General features: G+C 47.5%; 1 pseudogene; it reads left to right on the top strand.

Moving 5' to 3' along the window:
• LOC119297516 overlaps nucleotides 1-24,170 on the top strand; it is a 45,005-nt pseudogene that overhangs the window by 9,156 nt on the left and 11,679 nt on the right.

Below are 24,170 nucleotides of genomic sequence, written 5' to 3'. Positions count from 1 at the left end.
GGAGTAGGACTCTCCTGGCGCGCCCTCCTTGGCCGGCCAGCCCCTCCCCCTTGGATCCTTTATATACGGGGGCAGGGAGGCACCCTAGGACACACAAGTTGATCCTTGAGATCGTTACTTAGCCATGTGCGATGCCCCCTGCCACCATATTCCACCTCAATCATATCGTTGTAGTGCTTAGGCGAAGCCCTGCGTCAGTAGAACATCATCATCGTTAGCACGCCGTTGTGCTGACGGAACTCATCCCCGAAGCTTTGCTGGATCGGAGCCCGGGGATCGTCATCGAGCTGTACGTGTGCTAAGAACTCGGAGGTGCCGGAGTAATGGTGCTTGGATCGGTCGGATTGGGAAGACGTACGACTACTTCCTCTATGGTGCGTCAACGCTTCCGCAGTCGGTCTGCGTGGGTACGTAGACAACACTCTCCCCTCTCGTTGCTGTGCATCACCATGATCTTGCGTGTGCGTAGGAATTGTTTTGAAATTACTACGTTCCTCAACACGCCGGCCCCTCTAGATCCCATCTAGAGGGGGGCGTCCAAGGGGGGTGGCTTGCCCCCCAAGCCAAGTGGGGCGCCCCCACCCCTAGGGTTCCCCAACCCTAGGCGCGGGAGAGGCCCAAGGGGGGGGCGAACCAGCCCACCTGGGGCTGGTTCCCCTCCCACTTCAGCCCATGGGGCCCTACGAGATAGGTGGCCCCACCCGGTGGACCCCCAGGACCCTTCTGGTGGTCCCGGTACAATACCGGTGACCCCCAAAACATTCCCGATGGCTGAAACTGGACTTCCTATATATAAATCTTTACCTCCGGACCATTCCGGAACTCCTCGTGACGTCCAGGATCTCATCCAGGACTCCAAACAACTTTCGGTTTGCTGCATACTAATATCTCTACAACCCTAGCTTCACCGAACCTTAAGTGTGTAGATCCTACGGGTTCAGGAGACACGTAGACATGACCGAGACGCCTCTCCGGTCATTAACCAACAGCGGGATCTGGATACCCATGTTGGCTCCCACATGCTGCACGATGATATCATTGGATGAACCACGATGTCGAGGATTCAATCAATCCTGTATACAATTCCTTTTGTCAAACGGTACGTTACTTGCCCGAGACTCGATCGTCGGTATCCCAATACCTTGTTCAATCTCGTTACCGTCAAGTCACTTTACCCGTACCGTAATGCATGATCCCGTGACCAACCCCTTGGTCACACTGAGCTCATTATGATGATTGTCGGTGTCAAAACCGGCGGATCTCGGGTAGGGGGTCCCGAACTGTGCGTCTAGGCCGGATGGTAACAGGAGACAGGGGACACTTTGTTTTACCCAGGTTCGGGCCCTCTCGATGGAGGTAAAACCCTACTCCTGCTTGATTAATATTGATGATATAGGTAGTACAAGAGTAGATCTACCACGAGATCAAGGAGGCTAAACCCTAGAAGCTAGCCTATGGTATGATTGTTGTGTACGGAGTTGATTCTCTACGGACTACAGCCCTCCTGTTTATATAGACACCGGATAGGGTTAGGGTTACACAAAATCGGTTACAATGGTAGGAGATCTTGAATATCCGCATCGCCAAGCTTGCCTTCCACGCCAAGGAAAGTCCCCTCCGGACATGGGACGAAGTCTTCAATCTTGTATCTTCATAGTCCTGGAGTCCGGCTGAAGGTATAGTCCGGCTACCCGAACACCCCCTAATCCAGGACTCCCTCAGTAGCCCCCGAACCAGGCTTCAATGACGATGGGTCTGGCGCGCAGATTGTTCGGCATTGCAAGGCGGGTTCTTCTCTAAATCTTGTGTACCTGTAGGAATAATGTCCGATTTTTGTAATGTAGCGCTCCTCGGCTTCCACGTGTCAAACGAATGCGAAAAGCCAGGGCGTTTTTACACCTACACCCCTGGCCGTATAAACGAGCCGCCTATTTAACGGGATGGGGATTTAGGTCCAAACCACATCTCTTCCTTTCCGCGAGTTATCATCAGAGCGCTTCCAGCAAAGGTCCATTCCAACATGGCCAGTCGTCCCAGCTCCTCCTCTCGCCCTTCCAGCCCTAAACCTAGAGACTGGGAGAGGTGCTCCATCCCGCACAGCGAGCTAGTGTCGCTTCAGGCCAAGGGATTTCTCCCTCAGGCCTATATGGTCCCGGTCCGAGCCGGACTCACCACCTATAACGGTGGAGAGCAAGCAGAGAGCACCCCCAATCCCTCTAAAGGAGAGCGGGTGTGCCTCGTCCCCTATCTAATAAGGGGACTGGGATTCCCAATTCATCCATTTCTCCGCGGGCTTCTGGAGTTCTACGGCCTCCAGCTGCACAGTCTCACGCCCGCCTCCGTATTGCATATTGCGGGTTTCGTCGCTCTTTGCGAGCTATTTTTAGGCGTTGAGGCTCATTTCGCGCTGTGGAAGAGGTTATTCTGCCTGGTGCCCCGTTCTCAAAAGGGGTCCATATACCAAGTGGGCGGAGCCGAAGTATGGCGCATCGCCAGGACCGGATACCTATTCGGAACCCCAAAGGAAGCATCTGAGGACTGGACCTCGAAATGGTTTTATATAGATGACGTCCCGCTACCGGACCCTATCCGGGTCGGTCTCCCTGAGTTTAACAGTGCTCCATTGAAGAAGTGCTTGAGCTGGCGTGCGCGGAGCTTTCAGAGAGAAAGCGACAGAGACGTCCTTTACTTGATGGGCCGAATAAGATTGTTGGCTCATTCCGGACTAATCATGATTGGAGTCATGGCCGCATGCGTTATGCGGGGGGTGCAGCCGCTTCAATATAGAGGCCACCCAATGTGGGAATTCAACGGGGAGGATGACGCCACCCGTTACGATCGTAAAGGGCCGGACTCAGCCGATGCTCTCGAAAAGATCTTATCCTCTCTATACAAGGGCGAAAAGGAGGAATTCCTCCGCGTCAACCCGCAGGCCGAATTTAGTATGTACGATCCTCTGAGTTGGGTAAGTGAACAATTGCGCTTGCCCATTTGTTTGATACTCCCGTGGTTAGATAGGTAGTCTAACGACTTCACTGCAGGAATTGCGACAGGAGGTAAAGAATATAAGCAGCCGCCCTCCATAGCCCGAGGACCCAGAACGGTCCCTCGATCCGGACTTCGAAGAGGATCCGGACATATCGGTGGAGCTTATCGACGGGGTGTTTTATCAGCTAAGCAAGGACAATACCTTGGTAGCCATCACGGCTGATTACCCAGGGTTAATCCCGGCCTCCCAGGTGACGGAAACCGGAGTCTCATTCCCTTGAGAGGGATTCCACTCTCGCGTATTTCGGTGTTTCTGACGTCAACCGTGTTTTGCAGGCGAGATTTCCGAGGCAGGAAGCCGAACCTATGGCGACCAGCCAACGAGGGGCCGTAGAGCCCCGTAGGGCAAAAAGGAATGAAGTCTGGACTGAAATGCCGGCGCAAAGGTATAATGCACCCTCTGTTTCCCTGGAGTTATTCTATCAGGGCATATTAACGCTCGTGCTATCTTCAGGACGAAGAGACCTCGCCGGACTACATCCGGAGAGGTTGCCAATCGCGCCTCCACCAGCCAGGCTCCAACGTCTGGCCAGGAAGCGGAGGCGAGTACAAGGCGCGCACCGGACGTTCCTCCGACAGAGGATGCGGACAGGCTGTCCGCCACAAATTCAGAAGTGGAGAGTGCCATGAACCACAGGCGTCGCCAGACAATTCTACACGACGCTTGTTTCTCCCGAGAGGCTTTAGATGCCTTTAATTAGGGAGATGCATACCTCCATGCCACTCAAAATGGTTTAGCCAGAGCCACGGAGCAGTATGTGAAAGACATATGGGTAAGAAAATTTTGGTTAATTATATATATATATATATATATATATATATATATATATATATATATATGCCAGTAGCCCTCGAGACTTGAAACAGTTAGAGCAACTGATTTAAGGATCATTTAATATGCAGGTTCTTACAGAGAAGAATACTGTACTATCCCAGGAGCTGGAAAAGTGCAAGGCCCAACTAGCGGCCGCACTAGCTGCAACAGGGGAGCCCAAAGGGTCCCCCTCAGGTAGAATACACTTCGAAAGATTAGTATTGTGCGGTGTGGGTGTAAATCTGACAAATCAAATTGCAGATGGCGCCGGACTCGATCCGGACAAGCAACAACTCTTACGCCAGCTAAAGGCCGGTGAGAGTATGTTAACGAGGGTGAGGCGAGAGAGGAATGATCTTCAGGATGCCAACACCAAGCTGGACGTCGAACTTAAAGATGTTCGTGGCCAGCTTTTGGACTCCACGAAGGAGAATCAGCGGCTTCGACGCAGCGTTTTTAGTAAGTGCTTGAACGAACTTTGAAAAAAGTTCGGCGAGGAAGTCGACTAACAGAGTAATGTCTGTAGGTATGCTCATAGGTCGTCCTGCAGAGGAGATGCCCGGTTCTACGGGTGACCTTCTTCCCGAACTCATGCAACTGCACGAGCGAGTTCGGCAGGTGATGCGAGGCGTTGCCCGAGCCTTATGGCCTGCCCACTCCGTGCCCGAGGGCCTTGGAGAGCTTGCGGAGAGCTGAAGGGAGCTCGGCGGCGCTTCCGTTTGTGGAAGATATCGGCCTGCCGACAAGGCGCTCGGGAAGCCTGGGCCATGGTGAAGACCCGTTTTACGAAGTCTGACCCAAACCACATGGCTGAGGTCAGACCAGTGGGGCCTGACGGGAAGGAGATCCATGTGAGCTTAGTATACGGCCAAGTAGAGTTGGCCGCGAAGTATTCCCAGCAGGACTGTAAATTAGACAGCCTGTTAGATGGTATAGAAGAGGAATACAATCAGTCAGAATGACTATGTAATTTTGAATTGACATGTGTAATGCCTTCTAACCGGATTGTAGATCGTTTGTCGTTGCCGACCTTTCCGCTTCAACCTCGGGACCTGACGGTCCGGAGTGTGTCCGAATACCATAGCGGTTATATAAGAACCGTGGTATGCGTGGAGACCAGGCGTAGGGGTCATTAGTGCTTTATCAGACAAGTGCCCAACTAGTTATGTTATATTACATGGTTAGTAAGAAACATCTTCCAGAGAGAATAGTTCTGTTAGGGGTTCCTTTCGCTGGGAGGCATGCCCTAAAGTGCATGTCCGGACTGCATAAAAAGACGCAGAAAAAGGCATTTGGGGGCGCATAAAATGGGTAAAAATATCATCTTTTGTCTCACTGACCGAATATTCCCTTAAGAATGCTAGCTTTCGGCTTCACCCAGTCTGAGGTACACATCCGGCTGACCCGGCAGTAACAATCGCAGAGGTGCTCCCTTTACCTCCTAGCCGAACAATTGGGAACGTAGGGGTAAGCACAGGAGCCAGGCAACCCAGCTTGGCCAAAACTTAAGTCATATCGATGCATATAATGGTGAAGAAAAAGGTATATGCGGAAGTTTGACGCATGTGTTGGGCATGAAGCCCGTATAAATAAGCTTCTGTTCAAGAAGCCCCCAGGTTTAATGAGCGCGAGTGGCGCGACACTAGATAAGCCTTTAAGGGCTGTAAAAGAAAATAGGGGAAGGAGAGAAATGTAAGACAGAAAAATACAAAAAAATGGACAGAGGAAGGAGACGAACACAGAGTCCGGCGCTAGGCATAGAATCTTCGGAGACGGGTGGCGTTCCACGGGTTCGGCTCGAGTCGGTTATCCGACGCATCTCACGGGCGGTACGCCCCGCCAGTCAGGACTTGGTCGATTATAAATGGACCTTCCCACTTGGGCTTGAGTTTATCCTTTGTCTTATCCGGCAGGCGTAGAACGAGTTCGCCAACATTGTAATTTTTGGCCCGTACTTCTCTGCTTTGATATCTTCGGGCCTGCTATTGATAAAATGCGGAACGGGCTTTTGCCACGTCACGCTCCTCCTCCAAGGCATCCAAGTTGTCCTGTCGATCGAGCTCGGCTTCTCTTTCTTCGTACATGCGCACTCTAGGTGAGTCATGAATTATATCGCAGGGCAGAACTGCCTCTGCACCGTACACCATAAAAAATGGTGTGTATCCGGTGGTGCGATTTGGCATGGTCCGCAGTCATCAGAGTACGGAGTCGAGCTCCTCTACCCAGTGCGTATTAGATTCCTTAAGGGACCGCACTAATCTGGGTTTGATGCCGCTCATAATAAGACCATTTGCACATTCGACCTGGCCGTTGGTTTGTGGGTGATAGAAGGAAGCATAATCGAGCTTGATGCCCATGTTTTTGCATCAGAGTTTTACCTCGTCTGCGGTAAAGTTTGTGCCGTTATCAGTTATGATGCTGTGGGGGACGCCATAATGATGTACAACCCCGGATATGAAGTCTATCACAGGTCCGGATTCAGCCGTTTTAACAGGCTTGGCTTCTATCCATTTGGTGAATTTATCCACCATGACCAGTAAGTATTTCTTTCTATCGGTCCCGCCTTTAAGGGGTCCGACCATGTCAAGCCCCCAGATCGCAGAAGGCCAGGTGATTGGTATAGTTTGCAGTGCGGTGGGTGGCATATGACTTTGGTTGGCAAAAAGTTGGCAACCAACACATCGTTGGACTAAGTCCTGGGTGTCTGCCCGGGCCGTCGGCCAATAAAACCCTGTACGGAAAGCCTTGCTAACAAGGGACCGAGCAGCGGCGTGGTGACCACCGAGTCTGGCGTGAATTTCAGCCAGAAGGTTCCGCCCTTCCTCTTCGGAGATGCACCTTTGAAGGACTCCGGTAGTGCTTTTCTTATAAAGCTCTCCCTCATGGACTCTGTAGGCTTTAGATCGCCGCACGATGCAGTGGGCCTCGTTTTGATCCTCTGGGAGTTCCTGCCTAGTAAGGTAGGCAAGGAATGGTTCTGTCCACGGGGCGATGATCACCATTATTATGTGGGCTGAAGGTGTAATTTCATTGGCAGAGCCTCCAATTGTGTTAGATTGTTCGGCGTTAAGTGGTGCGGCTGGGTCCGGGCTGTTATTTGTGGGTTCCCCCTCCCATGCTACAGATGGCTTGAACAATCTTTCTAAAAAGATGTTGGGGGGGACTGCATCGCGCTTTTCTTCGATGCGTGCCAGGACGTCCGCTGCTTGGTTGTTTTCTCGGGCTATATGGTGAAACTCTAGAGCTTCGAACCGAGCTGACATTTTTAGGACGGCATTGCGGTAAGCTACCATTTTTGGGTCCTTGGCATCGAAGTCGCCATTTATTTGGGATATCGCGAGGTTCGAATCCCTGCGTACCTCTAGGCGTTGAATGCCCATGGATACTGCCATCCGGAGGCCATGTAGAAGGGCCTCGTATTCGGCTGCGTTGTTGGAGTCCATGTACATAATTTGGAGTACATACTGGACTGTGTCTCCTGTTGGGGACGTCAAAACGACGCCAGCCCCCAGTCCGGCCAACATTTTGGAGCCGTCAAAATGCATGATCCAATTTGAGTATGTGCCGTACTCTTTAGGGAGTTCGGCCTCCGTCCATTCTGCGACGAAGTCGGCCAAAACTTGTGATTTGATAGCTCGTCGTGGCTTATAGGTTATATCGAATGGGAGGAGCTCAATGGCCCATTTTGCGATCCGGCCCGTTGCATCGCGGTTGTTGATAATATCGTTAAGTGGTACTTCCGAGGCTACTATTATGGAACACTCTTGCAAGTAGTGTCGTAGCTTTCGGGATGCCATGAATATCGCGTATGCAATTTTTTGATAATGCGGGTACCGTGATTTGCATGGAGTGAGGACAGTGGACACGTAGTAGACCGGTCTTTGAAGGGGGAATTTGTGTCCGTCCGTTTCCCGCTCGATAATGAGCACTGCGCTGACAACTTGATGTGTTGCTGCAATGTACAATAGCATTGGTTCGCTGGTGTTAGGCGCGGCCAGGACTGGGTTTGTTGCCAATATGGCTTTTATTTCATCGAGTCCGGCCGTGGCGGCATCCGTCCACTCGAAGTGTTCGGTGCACCGGAGTAGGCGATAAAGGGGCAGTGCCTTTTCTCCCAAGCGGGAGATGAAGCGGCTTAGAGCCGCCACACATCCGGTTAATTTTTGTATTTGTTTGAGGTCCTTTGGGATATCCAATTGTGACAAATCTCGGATCTTGGCTGGATTTGCTTCAATTCCTCTACCGGATACAATGAAGCCCAAGAGCTTTCCGGCTGGAACGCCGAAGACGCATTTTCCGAGTTGAGCTTGATGTCGTATTTTCGGAGGTTATCGAATGTGAGCCTCAAGTCGTCTACTAGAGATTTGACATGTCTTGATTTGATGACCACATCATCCATGTATGCCTCCACTGTTTTGCCGATCTGATTTGCCAGACATGTCTGGATCATGCGCTGATATGTTGTGCCGGCGTTTTTTAGCCCGAAGGGCATTGTGTTGAAGCAGAATGGGCCGTATGGTGTGATGAATGCTGTTGCGGCTTGGTCTGATTCTGCCATCTTGATTTGATGGTAACCGGAGTATGCATCGAGGAAACACAACGAGTCGTGTCCTGCGGTGGCATCGATAATTTGATCGATACGGGGGAGGGGGAAGGGATCCTTCGGGCAAGCCTTATTAAGGTCTTTAAAGTCGACACACAGGCGCCAGGATTTGTCCTTATTTGGTACCATCACCAGGTTTGCTAGCCAGTCCGGATGTTTTATGTCTCTAATGAATCCGGCCTCCAATAGCTTGGCTAGCTCTTCTCCCATAGCCTGTCTCTTGGGTTCGGAAAAACGCCGAAGGGCTTGTTTGACAGGTTTGAATCCTTTTAGGATATTTAGGCTCTGTTCGGCTAGCCTACATGGGATCCCTGGCATGTCTGAAGGGTACCAGGCGAAAATGTCCCAATTCTCTTGTAGGAACTCGCACAGTGCGGCGTCTACATCGGGGTTCAGTCGTGCCCCGATGGAAACTGTTTTATTGGGGTCCGTTGGATGGACCTGGAATTTGACTATTTCGTCAGCTGGTTTGAAGGATGTGGATTTGGATCTTTTGTCGAGTATCACATCATCCCTGTTAACCGTGGAGCGCAGCGCAGTCAGTTCCTCGGCCGCTAAGGCTTCGGATAGTGCCTCAAGGGCTAATGCGGCCGTCTTATTTTCGGCGCGGAGTGCTATGTCCGGATCACTAGCTAGAGTGATAATTCCCTTCGGCCCGGGCATCTTGAGCTTCATGTACCCGTAATGGGGTATTGCTTGGAAGATTGTGAATGGTTCCCGCCCTAGTAAGGCGTGATGTCCGCATTTAAATGGGGCCACCTGAAACGTGACTTCTTCGGACCTGTAATTATCCGGCGTGCCGAACACCACATCTAGTGTGATTTTTCCTGTGCAGCGCGCTTCCCGACTGGGGATTATTCCTTTAAAGGTTGTGCTTCTTCGCTTGACGCGGTTCCAGTCTATTTCCATTTTTTGAAGGGTCTCCTCATAAATGAGGTTCAGTCCGCTGCCTCCATCCATGAGCACCTTGGTGAGGCGAAAGCCGTCCACTATGGGACTGAGGACCAATGCGGCTGGTGCTCGGGCTGTTCGGAATCTAGGTTCATCACTTGCGTTGAAAGTAATGGCAGTGTCGCTCCATGGATTTATTGTTGCAACTTGATAGACTTCGGCGAGGTTGCGGAGTGTTCTTTTTCGCATATTATTTGATGCGAAAGTCTCGAAGACTGTGAGAACGGTACTGGTGTCCTCGGGCTGGCTTTCTGCGGCCTCCGGATTTAAGAGGTCCTTGCCAATTTTGGCTACCTACCGGAGTATCCAACATGCTCTAAGGCTGTGAGTTGGTGTGGCGTCCTCTGTACTGTGAATTCTACAGGGTCCATCAAGCCACCTTTCCAGTACGGTTCCATGCCCTGTAAAGGGTTTTGGCTTTTTGCTATTTATCTCGGGTGTCTTATGATGATGCACTCTCTTAGTTCGGACGGGATTATTATTCAAGGCCGGATTATCCCAAAATTTTGTTTCGGTTTTCCAGGCACTTTCCATCGCACAGTACTTTTGTACTATGGACGCCAAGTCAGCGAAGCGTGTAATATCACGATGACTTATGGCATTAAGGATTCCTTTGTCCGTGCAATTACTGCAGAAGAGTGATATTGTGTCTCCCTCGCAGTAATCCTTTATCCCGTTCATAACCAGGAGGAATCTGGCCCAATAATGGTGTACTGTTTCGTCGGGCCTCTGCCTGACTTGGGAGAGATCGCTTATGTTCGGGTGGGCGGGTGTCGTTGAATCTGAAACCTCACCCAATCCAAGATTTAGAGGCCGAAGAGCTTCCGAACTCTGAAGTTCGGATTCCTGGACGTTATCCAACGAATCCGGCCCGTTGCCTGATCCTAAGCTCAGGTCTTGAGTTACATCCTCCCCTCCGCGGGTATCCGGCTTGGAGGGATCGGGGATTCAGACGTAACTAGTCCTTAAAATAGATGAAGGGTCGCCGCACTGCGCCTCTATGACGACAACGTGGTGGGTGACTTGTGGAGAGTTAATTTCTCTTAGATCGGGTTTAAGCCCAACCTGGTCGTAATCCGTAGCGACCCCCAGGGCGGCGATGCGATCCAAGAGCTCGTTTACGGAAGAGAGCTCCATTGGATCTAACTGCTCGACGAGCTCCGAGCTGACGTGTAGGTTGCTTTTGATGACCCGAGAGGTCACCGTCGGCGCAACAGCCGAACAGGCGGTCATGAGGAAACCACCTAGCCAGAGGGTTTGGCCGACAGCCAAGGCTCCCTTAGCAACGGCGTCGTCTTTAAAGACGAGAGAAGGCATCCTCCCTGATTGTGACGGCACAGAGGAACTCTCAATGAAAGCACCAATGTCGGTGTCAAAACCGACGGATCTCGGGTAGGGGGTCCCGAACTGTGCGTCTAGGCCGGATGGTAACAGGAGACAGGGGACACTTTGTTTTACCCAGGTTCGGGCCCTCTCGATGGAGGTAAAACCCTACTCCTGCTTGATTAATATTGATGATATAGGTAGTACAAGTGTAGATCTACCACGAGATCAAGGAGGCTAAACCCTAGAAGCTAGCCTATGGTATGATTGTTGTGTACGGAGTTGATTCTCAACGGACTACAGCCCTCCGGTTTATATAGACACCGGATAGGGTTAGGGTTACACAAAGTCGGTTACAATGGTAGGAGATTTTGAATATCCGCATCGCCAAGCTTGCCTTCCACGCCAAGGAAAGTCCCCTCCGGACACGGGACAAAGTCTTCAATCTTGTATCATCATAGTCCTGGAGTCTGGCTGAAGGTATAGTCCGGCTACCCGAACACCCCCTAATCCAGGACTCCCTCAATGATGCATTACTGAGTGGGCCCAGAGATACCTCTCCATCATACGGAGTGACAAATCCCAGTCTCGATTCGTGCCAACCCAACAGACACTTTTGGAGATACCCGTAGTGCACCTTTATAGCCACCCAGTTACGTTGTGACGTTTGGCACACTCAAAGCACTCCTGCGGTATCCGTGAGTTGCACAATCTCATGGTCTAAGGAAATGATACTTGACATTGGAAAAGCTCTAGCAAACGAACTACACGATCTTTTGTGCTATGCTTAAGATTGGGTCTTGTCCATCACATCATTCTCCTAATGATGTGATCCCGTTATCAATGACTTCCAATGTCCATAGCCAGGAAACCATGACTATCTGTTGATCAACGAGCTAGTCAACTAGAGGCTCACTAGGGACACGTTGTGGTCTATGTATTCACACATGTATTACGATTTCCTGATAACACAATTATAGCATGAACAATAGACAATTATCATGAACAAAGAAATATAATAATAACCATTTTATTATTGCCTCTAGGGCATATTTCCAACACTATTATCCATGAATCATAGAGAGATCGACTGGGTTTACTGCTTGTAATTTTGTCCACGAGTTTAGGAGCTCGAATATCGTGACTCAAAGTCTCACTAGGTATGCACTTTCACTCGGGTTAGGCCGCCGTGTCTGGTTAGGCCTTTGAATAAAGTCTGGCGTGATTCTCTCAAAAAAAAGTTAGCGGCGAATAGGAGCTCCTATATAAAAGACCCTCCTGTATGTAGGAGCTCCTTTACAAATTTCTATGTCTCCATTTTGAACACTTTCACGAATGGAGTTGAAGCGACGCTTGATATGCCTGGTCTTCTTGTGAAACCTGGGCTCCTTGGCAAGGGCAATAGCTCCAGTGTTGTCACAAAAGAGATTCATCGGCCCCGACGCATTGGGTATGACTCCTAGGTCGGTGATGAACTCCTTCACCCAGATTGCTTCTTGTGCTACCTCCGAGGCTTCCATGTACTCCGCTTCACATGTAGATCCCGCCACAACGCTTTGCTTGCAACTGCACCAGCTTACTGCCCCATCATTCAAAATATACACATATCCGGTTTGTGACTTAGAGTCATCCAGATCTGTGTCGAAGCTAGCGTCGACGTAACCCTTTACGACGAGCTCTTCGCCACCTCCATAAACGCGAAACATATCCTTGGTCCTTTTTAGGTACTTCAGGATGTTTTTGACCGATGTCCAGTGTTCCTTGCCGGGATTACTTTGGTACCTACCTACCAATCTTACGACAAGGTTTACATCAGGTCTGGTACACAGCATGGCATACATAATAGACCCTATGGCTGAGGCATAGGGGATGACACTCATCTCTACTATATCTTCTGCCGTGGTCGGGCATTGAGCCGTGCTCAATCACACACCTTGCAATACAGGCAAGAACCCCTTCTTGGACTGATCCATATTGAACTTCTTCAATATCTTGTCAAGGTACGTACTTTGTGAAAGACCGATGAGGCATCTCGATCTATCTCTATAGATCTTGATGCCTAATATGTAAGCAGCTTCTCCAAGGTCCTTCATTGAAAAACACTTGCTCAAGTAGGCCTTCATGCTTTCCAAGAATTCTATATCATTTCCCATCAATAGTATGTCATCCACATATAATATGATAAATGCTACAGAGCTCCCACTCACTTTCTTGTAAACGCAGGCTTCTCCATAAGTCTGCATAAACCCAAATGCTTTGATCATCTCATCAAAGCGAATGTTCCAACTCCGAGATGCTTGCACCAGCCCATAAATTGAGCGTTGGAGCTTGCACACCTTGTTAGCATTCTTAGGGTCGACAAAACCCTCCGGCTGCATCATATACAATTCTTCCTTAAGAAAGCTGTTAAGGAATGCCGTTTTGACATCCATTTGCCATATCTCATAATCATAGAATGCGGCAATTGCTAACATGATTCAGACGGACTTCAGCTTCGCTACGGGTGAGAAAGTCTCATCGTAGTCAACCCCTTGAACTTGTCGATAACCCTTAGCGACAAGTCGAGCCTTATAGATGGTCACATTACCATCCGCGTCTGTCTTCTTCTTAAAGATCCATTTATTTTCTATGGCTCGCCGATCATCGGGCAAGTCAGTCAAAGTCCATACTTCGTTTTCATACATGGATTCTATCTCGGATTTCATGGCTTCTAGCCATTTGTCGGAATCTGGGCCCGTCATCGCTTCATAGTTCGAAGGTTCACCGTTGTCCAACAACATGATTTCCAGGACAGGGTTGCTGTACCACTCTGGCGCGGAACGTGTCCTTGTGGACCTATGAAGTTCTGTAGGGGCTTGATCCGAAATATCTTGATCATCATCATTAACTTCCTCTCTAATCGGTGCAGGCACCACAGGAACAATTTCCTGAGCTGCGCTACTCCCCGTTTCAAGAGGCAGTACTTCATCAAGCTCTACTTTCCTCCCACTTACTTCTTTCGAGAGAAACTCTTTCTCTAGAAAGGATCCATTCTCAGCAACAAAGATCTTGCGTTCGGATCTGAGGTAGAAGGTATACCCAATGGTTTCCTTAGGGTATCCTATGAAGATGCATTTTTCCGACTTGGGTTCGAGCTTTTCAGGTTGAAGTTTCTTGACATAAGCATCGCATCCCCAAACTTTTAGAAATGACAACTTATGTTTCTTCCCAAACCATAATTCATACGGTGTCGTTTCAACGGATTTGGACGGAGCCCTATTTAAAGTGAATGCGGCAGTCTCTAAAGCATAGCCCCAAAATGAGAGCGGTAGATCGGTAAGAGACATTATAGATCGCACCATATCCAATAGAGTGCGATTACGACGTTCGGACACACCATTACGCTGAGGTGTTCCAGGCGGCGTGAGTTGTGAAACGATTCCACATTTCCTTAAGTGTGTGCCAAATTCGTGACTCAAATATCCCCCCCCCCATGATCTGATCGTAAGAACTTTATTTTTCTGTCACGTTGATTTTCAACCTCACTCTGAAATTCCTTGAACTTTTCAAAGGTCTCAGACTCGTGTTTCATTAAGTAGACATACCCATATCTACTCAAGTCATCAGTGAGGGTGAGAATATAACGATAGCCACCGCGAGCCTCAACACTCATTGGACCGCACACATTAGTATGTATGATTTCTAATAAGTTGGTTGCTCGCTCCATTGTTCCGGAGAACGGAGTCTTGGTAATTTTACCCATGAGGCATGGTTCGCACGTGTCAAATGATTCGTAATCAAGAGACTCTAAAAGTCCATCTGCATGGAGCTTCTTCATGCATTTGACACCTATGTGACCAAGGCGGCAGTGCCACAAGTATGTGGGACTATCATTATCAACCTTACATCTTTTGGTATTCACACTATGAACATGTGTAACATTACGCTCGAGATTCATTAAGAATAAACCATTCACCAGCGGGGCATGAACATAAAACATATCTCTCATATAAATAGAACAACCATTATTCTCGGATTTAAATGAGTAGCCATCTCGAATTAAACGAGATCCTGATACAATGTTCATGCTCAAAGCTGGAACTAAATAACAATTATTGAGGTTTAAAACTAATCCCGTAGGTAAATGTAGAGGTAGCGTGCCGACGGCGATCACATCAACCTTGGAACCATTCCCGACGCGCATCGTCACCTCGTCCTTCGCCAGTCTCTGCTTATCCCGCAGCTCTTGCTTTGAGTTACAAATATGAGCAACCGCACCGGTATCAAATACCCAGGAGCTACTACGAGTACTGGTAAGGTACATATCAATTACATGTATATCACATATACCTTTAGTATTGTCGGCCTTCTTGTCCGCTAAGTACTTGGGGCAGTTCCGCTTCCAGTGACCACTTCCCTTGCAATAAAAGCACTCAGTCTCAGGCTTGGGTCCATTCTTTGGCTTCTTCCCAGCAACTGGCTTACCGGGCGCGACAACTCCCTTGCCGTCCTTCTTGAAGTTCTTCTTACCCTTGCCTTTCTTGAACTTAGTGGTTTTATTCACCATCAACACTTGATGTTCCTTTTTGACCTCCACCTCCGCTGATTTCAGCATTGAATATACCTCATGAATGGTCTTTTCCATCCCCTGCATATTGAAGTTCATCACAAAGCTCTTGTAGCTCGGTGGAAGTGACTGAAGGATTCTGTCAATGACCGCGTCATCCGGAAGATTAACTCCCAGCTGAGTCAGGCGGTTGTGCAATCCAGACATTTTGAGTATGTGATCACTTACAGAACTATTTTCCTCCATCTTACAACTGAAGAACTTGTCGGAGACTTCATATCTCTCGACCCGGGCATGAACTTGGAAAACCATTTTCATCTCCTCGAACATCTCATATGCTCCGTGTTGCTCAAAACGCTTTTGGAGCCCCGGTTCTAAGCTGTAAAGCATGCCGCACTGAACGAGGGAGTAATCATCAGCACGTGACTGATAAGCGTTCATAACGTCTTGGTTTGCTGGGGATGGTGCTTCACCTAGCGGTGCTTCTAGGACATAATCTCTCTTGGCAGCTATGAGGATGATCCTCAGGTTCCGGACCCAGTCCGCATAGTTGCTGCCATCATCTTTCAGCTTGGTTTTCTCTAGGAACGCGTTGAAGTTGAGGGCAACATTAGTGTGGGCCATTTGATCTACAAGACATATTGTAAAGATTTTTAGACTAAGTTCATGATAATTAAGTTCATCTAATAAAATTATTCAATGAACTCCCACTCAGATAGACATCCCTCTAGTCATCTAAGTGAAACATGATCCGAGGCAACTAGGCCGTGTCCGATCATCACGTGAGACGGACTAGTCAACATCGGTGAACATCTACATGTTGATCGTATCTGCTATACGACTCATGCTCGACCTTTCGGTCCTCCGTGTTCCGAGGCCATGTCTGTACATTCTAGACTCGTCAAGTCAACCTAAGTGTATTGCGTGTGTAAATCTGGCTTACACCCGTTGTATTCGAACGTTAGAATCTATCACACCCGATCATCACGTGGTGCTTCGAAACAACAAATCTTCGCAATGCTTCACAGTTAGGGGGAACACTTTCTTGAAATTATTGCGAGGGATCATCTTATTTAAGCTACCGTCGTTCTAAGCAAATAAGATGTAAAACATGATAAACATCACATGCAATCAAATAGTGACATGATATGGCCAATATCATTTTGCTCCTTTGATCTCCATCTTCGGGGTGCCATGATCATCGTCGTCACCGGCATGACACCATGATCTCCCTCATCGTGTCTTCATGAAGTTGTCTCGTCATCTATTACTTCTACTACTATGGCTAACGGTTTAGCAATAAAGTAAAGTAATTACATGACATTATATGTTGACACGCAGGTCATAAATAAATTAAGACAACTCCTATGGCTCCTGCCGGTTGTCATACTCATCGACATGCAAGTCGTGATTCCTATTACAAGAACATGATCATCTCATACATCACATATGTCATTCATCACATCCTTTAGCCATATCACATCACAAAACACTTGCTGCAAAAACAAGTTAGATGTCCTCTAATTGTTGTTGCAAGTTTTTACGTGGCTGCTATAGGTTTCTAGCAAGAACGTTTCTTACCTACGCCAAAACCACAACGTGAATTGCCAATTTCTATTTACCCTTCATAAGGACCCTGTTCATCGAATCCGATCCGACTAAAGTGGGAGAGACAGACACCCGCTAGCCACCTTATGCAACTAGTGCATGTCAGTCGGTGGAACCAGTCTCACGTAAGCGTACGTGTAAGGTCGGTCCGGGCCACTTCATCCCACAATGCCGCCGAATCAAGATAAGACTAGTAACGGCAAGATAATTGACAATATCGACGCCCACAACTGCTTTGTGTTCTACTCGTGCATAGAAACTACGCATGGACCTAGCTCATGATGCCATTGTTGGGGATCGTAGCAGAATTTAAAATTTTCTACGCATCACCAAGATCAATCTATGAAGTATTCTAGCAACGAGGGGAATAGGAGTGTATCTACATACCCTTGTAGATCGTGAGCAGAAGCGTTCAAGTGAATGGGGTTGATGGAGTCGTACTCGTCGTGATCCAAATCACCGATGATCCTAGCGCCGAACGGACGGCACCTCCGCGTTCAACACACGTACGGTTGGGGAAGATGTCTCCTCCTTCTTGATCCAGCAAGGGGGAAGGAGAGATTGATGGAGATCCAGCAGCACGACGGCGTGGTGGTGGATGCAGCAGGGTCTCGGCAGGGCTTCGCCAAGCACCAACGAGAGGGAGAGGTGTTACAGGAGGGAGAGGGAGGCGCCAGGGGCTAGGGTGCGCAGCCCTCCCTCCCCCCTCTTTATATAGGGGCCCTGGGGGGCGCCGACCCCTCTAGATCCCATCTAGAGGGGGGGCGGCGGCCAAGGGGGGTGGCTTGCCCCCCAAGCCAAGTGGGGCGCCCCCACCCCTAGGGTTCCCCAACCCTAGGCGCAGGGGAGACCCAAGGGGGGGGGGTGAACCAGCCCACCTGGGGCTGGTTCCCCTCCCACTTCAGCCCATGGGGCCCTCCGGGATAGGTGGCCCCACTCGGTGGACCCCCGGGACCCTTCTGGTGGTCCCGGTACAATACCGATGACCCCCAAAACATTCCCGATGGCCGAAACTGGACTTCATATATATAAATCTTTACCTCCGGACCATTCCGGAACTCCTCGTGACGTCCGAGATCTCATCCGGGACTCCGAACAACTTTTGGATTGCTGCATACTAATATCTCTACAACCCTAGCATCACCGAACCTTAAGTGTGTAGACCCTACGAGTTTGGGAGACACGCAGACATGACCGAGACGCCTCTCCGGTCATTAACCAACAACGGGATCTGGATACCCATGTTGGCTCCCACATGCTCCACGATGATATCATCGGATGAACCACGATGTCGAGGATTCAATCAATCCCGTATACAATTCCTTTTGTCAAACGGTACGTTACTTGCCCGAGACTCGATCGTCGGTATCCCAATACCTTGTTCAATCTCGTTATCGGCACATCACTTTACTCGTACCGTAATGCATGATCCCGTGACCAACCCCTTGGTCACACTGAGCTCATTATGATGACGCATTACCGAGTGGGCCCAGAGATACCTCTCCGTCATACGGAGTGACAAATCCCAGTCTCTATTCGTGCCAACCCAACAGACACTTTCGGAGATACCCGTAGTGCACCTTTATAGCCACCCAGTTACGTTGTAAAGTTTGGCACACCCAAAGCACTCCTACGATATTCGGGAGTTGCACAATCTCATGGTCTAAGGAAATGATACTTGACATTGGAAAAACTCTAGCAAACGAACTACACGATCTTTTGTGCTATGCTTAAGATTGGGTCTTGTCCATCACATCATTCTCCTAATGATGTGATCCCGTTATCAATGACATCCAATGTCCATAGCCAGGAAACCATGATTATCTGTTGATCAACGAGCTAGTCAACTAGAGGCTCACTAGGGACACGTTATGGTCTATGTATTCACACATGTATTACGATTTCCTGATAACACAATTATAGCATGAATAATAGACAATTATCATGAACAAAGAAATACAATAATAACCATTTTATTATTGCCTCTAGGGCATATTTCCAACACTATTATCCGTGAAATCATAGAGAGATCGATTGGGTTTACTGCTTGTAATTTTGTCCACGAGTTTAGGAGCTCGAATATCGAGGCTCAAAGTCTCACTAGGCATGCACTTTCACTCGGGTTAGGCCGCCGTGTCTGGTTAGGCCTTTGAATAAAGCCTGGCGTGATTGTCTCAAGAAAAAAGTTAGCGGCGAATAGGAGCTCCTATATAAAAGACCCTCCTGTATGTAGGCTGCAAAAAAACCTCGAGACTCGTGAGCTGCTCGAGATCAACTCGTTTTTTGTCTCGGCTTAAAAAAAGATAAATACAAACACTTCATGTAGCTCGATCGAGAAATGAGTTGATCTTAAACCAATACTAGCTCGCTCCATAATGTCATTCTATTAAATGATCATGCCATATATTAAATGAAAACATTATAATTTATTAACATCCATGCGAAGCTTAATTAAGTGTAGAAAAAAATTTAGGCCTTCATATGGTACGTAGTCAGCTGTATTGTGAGAAAATAAGTCAAACTACTCCGGAAATTTATATTATCATTGTTTTGATTGGAACAATATTTTTTTGGGGGTGCTTTCTTATGTCATGTGTGCCTTATGTAGTTTGAATCATAATCATAGATTATATATTTCTATTGTCTCATTTAGCTTGAAACTAGCTCGTGATTGACTAGAGATTGTTATAGGCCGAGTACGAGTGATGTTCTACAACCGATTTTGAGCTTCACCCAATTTAGGCTCGCTCGAATTTTAATAGGAGTTGAGCTGAGCCAAGTTCAACTCGCTCGAACTAGACTCGTTTGCAGCCCTACGTGTATGACGCACATGTGCGTCAAATGGAGCCAGCTTCGCTGAAGCCAGGCGGCTTGGGCCGGCCCACTATGCCCCCATTGTTTCATTTCACTATATCTCCCGCTAGTTGGTCAGTTCTTATTTCGACATTTTTGAAAATATGAATATATATATGATGAACTATTTTCAAATACATATCAAACATTTACTAATGTGCGTTGAACAAATCTCACATACGCATTGAACATTTTTTAATGCACGTTGAAGAATTCATGAATACACATTAAATATTTTGTGTAATATATGTTGAACAAAAACCAAATATATACAACATTTTTAGTATTTCGTTGAACAAACTCTTAATTGATGAACATTTTTATAATGCATGCTGAACTTTTTTGTAATATACTCCCTCCTTTTTCTTTTAGTCTGCATATATATGTTTGTCTGAAGTCAAAGTATCTCTAGTTTGACTAAATTTATAGAGAAAAATATCAACATTTACAATGGCAAAGGAATATCTTTAGATTTATTATGGAATGCAGTTTCATATTATGTATATTTGATATTGTACATGTTAATGTTTTCTTATACAAATTTTGTCAAAATTTGTAAAGTTTGACTAGACACAAATCTTATATGCGGAGTAAAAGGAACGGAGGTAGTACCATGAACGTTTTCTTAATGTACGATGAACATTTTATAATACACATTGAACATTTTTGTGCATTTCTAAGAGAGGCACCACTGTGCCTTTGGCAAAAGCAAATTCATATCTCCACGAGAAATAAAACCATACCTCTTGCGGAAGGAAAAAAAGAAAACAAGTTTTTTTCATTACCGAGAGGCATGGCCGTGTCTCTTGCGGAAGCAAATCTATGTCTCCCGCAAAAGTAAAACCATGCCTCTCGCGGAAGGAAAAAAAGAAAACACGTTTTTTTCGTGTTTGAGAGGCATGGACGTACCTCTCGCAGAAGGAAAAAGAAAAAAAAATGTGTTTTTTCCGTTTCCGAGAGGCATAGACGTACCTCTCGCGAAAGGAAAAAAATGTGTTTTTTTCGTTTCCGAGAGGCACGGCCATGCCTCCCACGGAAGTAAATCCGTTCCTCTCGCGGAAGTAAAATCGTGCCTCTCGCGGAAAGAAAAAAAAGAAAACGTATTTTTTTCGTTCCCGAGAGGCATGGCCATGCCTCTCACGGAAGCAAAAAAAGAGTTTTTTTGCATAATTTTTTTGTCCAAAAGCTAAGAAAGATTGGTGAAACCAAAAAATTGAAAAGAAAACGAAAAAGTCATCTAAAAGGCCGAAAACGTGTGCGGGAAAATAAAAAACAAAAATCAAAGTGAGCGCCCAGAGCACGACACATGGCGGCGGTTGAGAGTGCGCCATGTGGCTCATTCTCAGCCCACCCCAGGTGACCATGGCGGGGCTCCCTAAGGAGTACTCCTTCGTTAGTTGCTTCCCAAGTAGGATCGACATAGTATAGTCACCATTTTCTCAAAAACAAAAGTAGTATAGTCATCAAAGTTGGCCAAGTGGGCCGGCATGGGCTAGCCCATGCCTAAATGGCCAGGCGCGACACGGCCCGCCTAGGCACATTTATAAGTGGGTTGTGTCGTGCTGGCACGTGGGCCTCACCCTTAGGCCCAAGTACGACACACTTATGAAACGGGTCGACTCGTGTTATGCTTGGTCGGGTTTTTCGTGAAAAAAGGTTCATTGACACTTAACATGATATCTATTTTCAAAGATCTCGACACGAAAAATCCAATGATAAGAATGATTCTTGATTTAGACGCACAGTTCAAGAGATAGAACAATTTAAAAAATAAATCTACGAAAAAAGACAAAATTCCCGGATTATGATAAGTGGCACACATACATTGTGTCGTTTGTCACCATCAAAGAAGGTGAAAATAACACTTGCAAAGCGTGCCCTTAACTAGTGATTCCACCCAACAATCCTTAAGGCAAGATAGGAAACTCACAAACCAGGTATTGATTTGACTTGGCTTTTTTAGGCAAGATTTGGCGTTGGCCTTGGCTAGTGGGACGAGACTTGCCTGCTCCCTCGTCGTGTGCCCATCCGTGCTCCCGTCTACGTGACTTGATTTGATTGGAGCAAAATAAGGCCCGGCCCCACCCCCTTAAAATCAGGAGGGAGATGATTAGATTAGAAAGAAAAAAGGAAAAAAAAACAGCCGTAGGATTAAGTGGGAGCACGGATGGGAGCACGGGGAGGGAGCAGGCAAGCCGGATCCTGGCTAGTGTCGCTTCGGTCGAAATCACTAGTTAAGTGTTACCCTTTGGAAAAGGTAACTCCCATCGTCTCACTGGCTGACCAAGTGGCACACTGGATATGCGTCATTTTGTCACAACCTGATAGTTATTTTTCATAGGTTCGTTTTATTCAAAACGTCGTATCTCTTGACCATGCATCAAAATCCTGAACCATTTTTATCATTGAATTTCCGGCGTCAAGACCGCCGAAAATAAAACCCATATTAATATGTTTTGACGAACTATTTTTCTGAAAAAAAATAGAACAACCAAAGAAAAACAAAATACAAAAAAATCAAAAGAAAAACAAAATACAAAATACAAAAAAAAGACCAAAAAACCTGGCATCCAGAAGAAAAAATGACAGAAAAAATGGAAGACAAAAAACCTAGAGACCCGACAGCAAAAACAGAAGAACTAGAACCAGAGACTCGAAAGCATGATTGCGGTTTTTCATAAAGAAAAATCACTTTTTGTAGAAGCACATATTTTTTCCCTTTCGGAGAAGTATACATGTGCATCTCGCAGAATGAAATTGGTGCCTGCACAAGAAGCAAATCTATATTTTTCATGAAAACACAAGTTTTTTTCCTTTCCGAAAAGCACAATTTGTGTCTTTCATGGAAGCAAATCCGTGCCTCCGTGGAAACAAATATGTGTTTCTTTTGGAAGCAAACAAAAACGTGCAATTTTTTCTTCCAAAACCTAGGGACTACCATGCGAAAACCGAAAAGCCAAACCTCCCCACCTCTAAAACCCGAAGACACGTACAAAAAAATAAAAATAAAATTTAGAGGAAGCGTCCTATACACACGACATATGGGGGTGGCCGGACGTACAACTTGACGTGCTTCGAGGCCACCCAGGGTGACCCATAGAGATCTCTACAAGCGATAACCTCGAGTTAGTAGCTATCTGCTTCGATGATTCCTTCCATGATACCCTGATTTGGGATGAGGAAAGAGCCATAATAAGGGGCTTAGCCAAAAGAACATAAAGGAATGGGCCGAAGTATTCTCTGACTAGTAAAGTATGCTTTTCCCACTCAAATCCCTCCCGCTAGATCAAATTCCCCCCAAAGTGTAAAACAGGTTAAATCAGCCCCTCATGTTGCTTGCCTAAAAAAACCCTCCTCATGTTGTGACAAGTGGCACACTGCATGCATGCCACTTGTCGCAACCTAGAGTTTTTTTTTCATACACTCGTCCAGCCCACGGACCTCAGACTTCGTACGAAGGGTATATTTCCGTGAAAATAAGCACCCAGGGGCCTGTGCCCATGGGCAGCCCAGGTGGAGTCCGTGGCGGAAATGATCCCTTCCCGAATCCGGAGCACCGCTCCTCGTGCGGCCGTTTTCTATAAGAGAAGAAGAAGATGCATCAGGCGTAGAAAGAAAGAGAAAAAGAAACGCACGCACGCACGCCAGACGCCACACACCGCACGACGCGGACAGACGCGAGTCGCTCCTCTCCTTGAGTCGCCAAACTGTTGGAAGATGCCCAAGGCCGGCAGGCGGCGCAGGAGAGGGAATCCGGAGACGGAGAGGAGGGAAGCGAAGAAAAAGAAGACGACGACGGCGAGAAGCCTGGCAGAGGATCGAAGATTGATGTTCGCGGCCTTCGAGAGGGAAAAGGCCCAACCCCGACCAAAATTAGGTACCCAACTTCCCCTTAATTCCCCTCTTAATCACGACATGACCGAGTAGTAGTATTGGTGCTCATTTTTTCTCTATGTATGTATGCATGTGTATGTAGATCGTGTGTATGATGACGATGTGGCCGAGTCCTCGTCGGTGGAATCCTCCTCGTGTCCTCCCAGCCCTCTGCTCCACAGACCCTACATCCCCGACGATCTAGCTCACAGGCCGGACATACGTGCCGCCTTCAAGCACGCCAAGGCCCAATACCAAGCAGATATCGGTCTTGATCCCTTCTTTTCCTTGTCGTCGCCATCATCGTCATTACCAAGACACTAACCTAGCTATATTTATTTTTTCTACCTACATACGTATGTAGCTTGTCGGTTTGTCTTCACCTTGGATCGCGGCTCTTCGCTTTCGTGCTTGTCTCACGAGCAACACCTTCTCCATATCCAGGAGCGTGCAAGGGATGCCGTGCTTTTTGCCGCCAACTCTATCAGCACCCTCTCGTCCTATTAGTTCATATTTTCGATGACTTCGACCAACTGTTGTGACTTTTTTTT

Source organism: Triticum dicoccoides, chromosome 5A (genome assembly GCF_002162155.2).
Source record: "Triticum dicoccoides isolate Atlit2015 ecotype Zavitan chromosome 5A, WEW_v2.0, whole genome shotgun sequence".
Taxonomy (NCBI): domain Eukaryota; kingdom Viridiplantae; phylum Streptophyta; class Magnoliopsida; order Poales; family Poaceae; genus Triticum; species Triticum dicoccoides.
The sequence above is the reverse complement of the archived record's forward strand: the minus strand, read 5'-3'. Positions and strand labels throughout refer to the sequence as shown.